General features: G+C 35.7%; 1 long non-coding RNA gene across 1 annotated transcript; it reads left to right on the top strand.

The window, feature by feature from the left end:
- Nucleotides 1-3,639: 3,639 nt before the first annotated feature.
- LOC139191086 (uncharacterized) lies at nucleotides 3,640-6,078 on the top strand. Its single transcript, XR_011575223.1, has 3 exons — nucleotides 3,640-4,341; nucleotides 5,177-5,236; nucleotides 5,942-6,078. It is a non-coding gene; the product is annotated as an uncharacterized lncRNA (long non-coding RNA).
- Nucleotides 6,079-6,896: the final 818 nt, after the last annotated feature.

Below are 6,896 nucleotides of genomic sequence, written 5' to 3'. Positions count from 1 at the left end.
CCCGTTTCAGTTTTACTTTAATTATTTAGTTTTTAGTTCGCGTTTCAGATTCGGGTTCAAGTTTTTACTACCGACCCCGGGTCCGGGGCGTGACAGAATGGTATCAGAGCTCTAGGGATTAGATACCCTTGGGCTTGTGGTGCAAGTTTCTTCGAGTCACTTGCAGTTTATTGGAGACTGATACTTGCCTTGTATCAGTTTATCTTCTTTAGTGTGAGAGAATAGTATCTAGTTATGGGTAGTATCACGGGTTGTTAGGTCTTAATCTTGTTGAAAGAAAAGTGTCATTGTTTGCTTTACTGCTGTGATATGTTGAAATTTTATTCGGCTTATGTGGTACATATTACTTGTGTTGTGAATACTCAGTAGAAGTGGAAGACCCGTATTAAAAAAAAAAATATCTTTAATTTGTTAGTGTTTTCTTCACCAGTGTGTCCAACTATACTATAGTTTTCCTAACTGCCGAGTGATAGACGTTTAGAATTGAATTGAAATGTTGAGATGATTGTAAAAGCAAAAGCTGGCAATCTGCGTGATATTCTACCTACTAAAGTAGTTGACCCCTACTGCATTCAAATGAGTCAGTAAGCTATCTGTTAGCTTGAGTTCGTGCTAATCAAGTTGGAAGCTGGAATGGGTTTGCCGCAAGGTGGAATAGGTGTCACACCACTAAACCCAAAGCGATTTGGCTTTACACGTTGCTCATCTTATTCGGTTCTGGTAAGTCTATCCATTTCACTCTCGCATTTCCCCTAGTATAAATAAAGACCAGGGTTTCAACTGCATACTAAACTCAGAAACAGAGAGAGAAGTTTCATCGAAATCTATGGCGTCTAAATCATGAAACAATCATGAATACATATGTCGTAAGCCTGTAGCTCACAAAGCTTTGGTAATTATTTTCATATTCCCTGTATTTTGTTAGTGGCTATACTATGACTTTCTTAATATGTTGTTAATGTTATGCAGTATTGTGATTGACAACTTAATTTGTACAAATGTTTCTTTCCACATCTTAATCCATTTGGTTTTATGCACTGCATATTTGTGTTGACAGTTTTCATACGAAAGCTAAAAGGGTTGTGTGATATCAATTGATCTATCAACTGATTCATTTTAAAAAGAAAATCTATTTTGACATAATACCCTTGATAAGTTTATGACATATCCCCAGTTTTCCCTTACATTTTCTATAGCTATTTTCATGTCTATCCATCATGTTGTTTTTAATTTTATATAATGGTTTATCTGTCAAGGATTTGTGAGCTACCATGTTAGTTATCAAGCTACATACCTTTCTGCTATATATGGTTTCAATTATATATGAAGTAAAGCATGTATTTAGTGCTGGAAATGATTATATATGTTGGATAAACATACATACATACTTATATATACGTTAGAGTGAGAGCTTAGAAAGAAAAGAAAAGGGGAAAGCTAGTTTGAGGTGTGCGGAGATGTTAGTTGGGTTGTCTTGCCAAAGCTTGGATTATCGAGGTGAGTGGTTTATCTAATGTGTTCAAATTATTTCTTATTTTCTGATAAATGAAAACCACGAACTATTGTGGGTTTTATCTATTTATAAATTATATCTATTTCAAGTCAAGCATGTTGGATTTGTTGAAATGTTTTGGAGTTGTTATATATCGTGATATGAGGATTATTTGGAAATGTTCATGGAGCATGAGAACTTTGGTGTTGCATTAATCCGAGGGATAAATGTAAACTGCACACGGGGACATTAGGGCAGATGGCCATTAAGGGTCACGTGGTGAGTTACAATTTATGAAGGATGTAATGAACATGTAAAGGGATGATGTGATATGAAATTACGTGGTTAAAGCTTTGATATTATTATTTTATAGTATGATTAAAATGGCAAACTTGACTGGCATATTATATAATGTTCTACTCACTGAGTGACAGTGGTTGTTGCTCACCCCTCATATATTATTTTACAGAAGAGTTATTTGGCAAGACAAGTGATAGATGAGCTGAGGTTGTGATTGAGGAGAAGTTTAAGGATTTGAATTTATTACTGTTGTACACCCTTGTTTTCGTCACGTTAGTTCGTTGGGATTCAACCAATTAGCTGGAGTACGAGATTACCAATCATCATTGTCTTTAGGTAGTGCATGGTGTTCAATGATCTCATGAATCCTATGGTGGTGGTTACCAATTAAACCATATCTTGAGATAGAGAGTATGAATACTCGTACTAATCTGTTTGCTTGGTTCGCAAACATCACCTCTCTTATGAGATGGACTATCTTGAAGTTTTTGGTTGAAGATTTTCTTAGAATTAAGAGTTAAAGGTTGTCTGAGATACAAGTGACTCTCTTATACGTAGGTTCAAAGTCAAAGTTTGGACTACTGGAAGTAGTCATTTATTTGATAAAGTTTTGGAGAAGAAACAAATTCAGATGTGACCCATGTTATTCATTGAATTTTCATGGATTAAATCTATGGTGGTGATTGGAGCACAAGATTCTGTTAGGGTCCATTAGATGACTGAGGAGTAATTCTATGTTTGCATAGTTTTGCAAACACCACATCTCTTTCAGAAAAGAATTAGTTGGGAACCGTCCTAAATTTATAAGATGGGGAATGTCTTAGAACTTTGATGTAAGAGACTCTCTTAGACAGGAGTTTAAAATTAAGGTTTGGATTTACTGAAGTATTTATTAGTTCGATTATGTTATGAAGAGGAAACCAACTCACATGTGACTCACTCCTACTTAGAAAGGTAATAGTTAAGTGACATTCTCATTCCTACACGAGTTGGTATTATATACATGATGATTCATTCCTATACAACTGGGATTGTGTGATGAACTACTTAAATGTCATTCCTACACAATTTTGGATTGTGTGATGAGTATATTATATTTCATTCCTACACAACTTCTGGTTGTGTGATGAATCTATTGAACTTTATTCCTACACAATTATTGGTTGTGTGATAAGTTTGATAAATTTCATTCCTACATAGCTTTGGGCTATGCGATGAATTTGACAAAGAACTTCATTCCTACATGACTTACGGTTGTGTGATGAGACCACTAATCCTCATTCCTATATAGCTGGAGGCTATATGATGAGTAAAACGAAGTCATGAATGTCGTGTGGTGAGAATAAAAGAATTAAATAGTGGAGCTGAGTGATGGGTCACATTTCTGAATGTTGTTATACAGGAAGCCATTAGGGATACTACTTGAAGTACTATTTCGTTTGGAAACTCCATTTAGATCAAGGAATGGATTCACTCAAATCCAATTAGTGGTGTTGAGGTTTAGTTAGACCGTTTGTTAAGTACCAGTGTCTTTCCTGAGATTGATATTAGAGGCAACTAGTGTTGGGATTGTAAGTTGAGCTTTGGGATTGAGCTTTTGGTTTTTGAAAATAATTTTGTTAGTACAGAAGAAAATGATTTCGCTCCAAATGCAAATTTTGTATTTTATTTCAAAACTTTCATGCGCTCGTTTTGAAAAGAAAAAAAGATATGGCCCTTATGTTTTTAATTGAAGGGTTATGTTCAATTTTATTGTTGCTTGAAAAGAAAACTTATGTTTCGGCATATATCCGTTTTACTATTAAGTGGACTTTACAATGTTAAAACTATATGTAAAGGGAATAATTTCTAGAGTTGGAAGGCAAAATACATAGAGAATTGCAATCCACTTGAAACGGAAGGGTAATCTCTATGCAACCACTTTAGTTGGATATTCTCTTAGTTTTCTTCAACAACTATTATATATTGAGTAAGTTCTTACAAATTTCGAGGACGAAATTTTTTTTAAGGAGGGTAGATTGTAAAATCTCGTATTTAATGTGTATACATGTGTACATATACGTATGTATATATAATTAGTTTGTTTTGACTGACCCACCTGGCCACTTAGAAGCCAACACAAATATTTTGAATGAGATTGCCATCTCTTCTGGCGGTCTATGACTTAAGACCACGTGTACTCACCTGAATTAGTTGCTATCTTCTTTCTCCTCAGTGCCTACAGCTAGCTTAACAGCTGTGGTCAGCCGCCAACTTCAACCAATAAGGGGCTTTGTGGTTTCCGTTTAGTAACCTATAAATAGGAGATCAACTCCATTGTTTTCGAACTCAAGCTAGCATGCACTGCATGCTCTGGAGCTCATATAGTGTTTATATGTGTGTGTGTGTGTGTGTGTATACACATACATATGCTGTGCGTGTATATATTTATATATATAGAGAGAGAGAGAGAGAGAGAGAGAGAGAGAAAGAAAGAGAAGGGAGTAAGAAACCAGAAGCTGAGGTGCTTCTTAATCGGCGGTGTCAAATCTGTAGCAGGATAAATATGGGTAATGATTCTTATATTTTCTTTAGTCTTTCCATAGCTCTATATATTGTAGAACTCAGTCGTGTTTCATCTATGTTGGTTGTATTATATATGTATGTATATCTGCATAGACGTTTGGCTATCAGACTTTACAATTGGAGATCATCTTACCTACACAAAAGTGATAGGACTGAACCTATACATATTTATCACATGCTAAATATGATCTCTTACCTTTATTAGAGGTTGTTATATAAAAGAGGGCTTAAGCATATTAATTCGAACATATATCTTTCTTATTGGTTTGAGAGAAACTATATATGTATATGCTGGTATTCATGCATATAACTTTGCACAAGTCTGAGTAAACCAAGCTAGCTTTCTCAGCATGGAACTATCTGCATATATTCATAGGTATAGTTTCAACTGTATCAAGTAAAGCATGTGTTTGGAGTTGATCAACATATAATAACTTGTGAATTAGTATTGCGGAATCGATAAACTTAAATACATTAATTAGGATTAGAGTTCATGTCATGCATTTGGTAATTTTCTTATATATGTGGTTTAATATACTTATTCATTAATCATATGAAAGACTTTATTTAATTATTGGCTAAAGTTATGTTCCCAGCTTATACACCAAAAAGACAGCATGCATATTTATATTTGTATTTCACATGTCCCTTGTTCTGCAAGTTGTACTCATTCAAACGTTCTGTTATGACCATGTTATTATTTTAGATCAACCAAAAGGGCATTTGAAATAGGTGTTGTTAAGTTAGTAATCTCAAGTGCTTTGACTGGGATTAAAGTTCTTGTCTTGCATATAGTGATTTTCTTATACTTGTGAATAGGAGCTTATCACAGTTGTGGTTTCTTGTGTTAATATCTCGGAGCAATGCTTTGGAATCCAGGTAGGGGAAATACGGTAGACCTTTATAGATATTGATTCTATTAAATTTCGTGAAGTACTATATTTGTGTTGGTTGATTAATGTGGTTGGACATTGTTTGGATTATTGCTTCAGTTGGTTGTTTACTTGTTAGTACTACTGGAATGTTATTCGTTGAGATATATATTGTGACATGGAGATATATTGTGACATGTGAAAGATGTAATAACGTTGCTTGTGCATCACTCATGTGTCAGAAGTGGTTGGAACTTTGTAGGTGAGAAAGGAATTTGGAAAGAGGGTAATGGAAATGATCTTTTGTGTAGTTGAGTCAAACTCTTAGCAGGTACCAGGTCTCAAGTGAGCCCACAGTGCACAGATTCTTTAAGGGTAATTCGGGACTGGCGACGAAGAGTTTTGGCAAGATGACTAACAAAAGGGGAAATTGGGATGATTGAGTTACGGGGGGTTAATTTGTATAATAGAACATTCGAACCACCTCTGCAGGGGTAAAATGCATGGTATGGGACATGCAGGTCCGCGTGTTTTATTATATAAAGTAACGGGGGTAGCGGAAGAGGTTCAATTGCATTCATGCATTATTATCAATAATGATTTGATATTTGGCTATATGATTTCTTGACACTTAATTTAATATTGTCAATTTACTGTAATAAGGTTATGTCCCTACTGAGCTGTTAAAGCTCACCCCTCTATTGATATGCAGGTTTACGAACTAAACAATCTAAGAGGGTAGACAGGATGAGATCGGATTAAGTGTGAGGATGGAATTTTGTATTTCTTTATTTTAGCCTTGTAAAGAATTATTGAATTATTTTAAATAAGAAGAATTTTATTTTCCAACCCGTTTCAGTTTTACTTTAATTATTTAGTTTTTAGTTCACGTTTCGGATTCGGGTTCAAGTTTTTACTACCGACCCCGGGTCCGGGGCGTGACAGCACTCTTCTTCCTTCTTCGCCCTGAATTTATTTAAATGTAAATTGATCGACCAACTCAATTTGTGTATTCTTCTATCGATCTTAATGAAATGAATTTCTATTCCCGCATTTCCCATGTGACCGGATAGTACTTCTTTAAAAACTTCCCATTGATTGGCAACTTGTGAACTAAACCAGTCCGGTCTCTAAGATAATATGCGCCTTTGCTGAGAAGCTTATGTATGACGAAAGGCCCTTCCCAAGTCGGCGACCATTTGCCGAACCTAGGGTCTTTAATTCCTACGGGCAACACCGTTTGCCAAACTAATTCTCCTTCGCCAAATGTTTTATGTCGGACCTTTTGATTGTATGCTCACTCGGCAATCTGTTTTTGTGCCACTAGCAAGTTATAAGCATCGAGTCGCGCTTCTTCTAAGTCTTCTAACTCCTGTCTCATGGACTGATTATATTCGGCGCTGAACAGACTACTCTGTTCAATTATTCGTAACGAATTTATGCTTAGCTCGACTAGTAACATTGCGTCGTGTCCGTAGGTTAGTGCATACGGGGTTGTCCCAGTCGCCGATCGGAGCGATGTTCGATATGCCCCGAAAGCCTCATTTAACTTTAAATGCCACATGTCAGGCCTCTCTTTTATTATTTTCTCGAGAATGCCGATCAACACTTTGTTACTTGCCTCGGCCTGCCCATTTACTTGTGGATAATATGGTGTAGACTGTTCA

This window comes from Malus domestica, chromosome 14 (genome assembly GCF_042453785.1).
Source record: "Malus domestica chromosome 14, GDT2T_hap1".
Taxonomy (NCBI): Eukaryota; Viridiplantae; Streptophyta; class Magnoliopsida; order Rosales; family Rosaceae; genus Malus; species Malus domestica.
The sequence above is the reverse complement of the archived record's forward strand: the minus strand, read 5'-3'. Positions and strand labels throughout refer to the sequence as shown.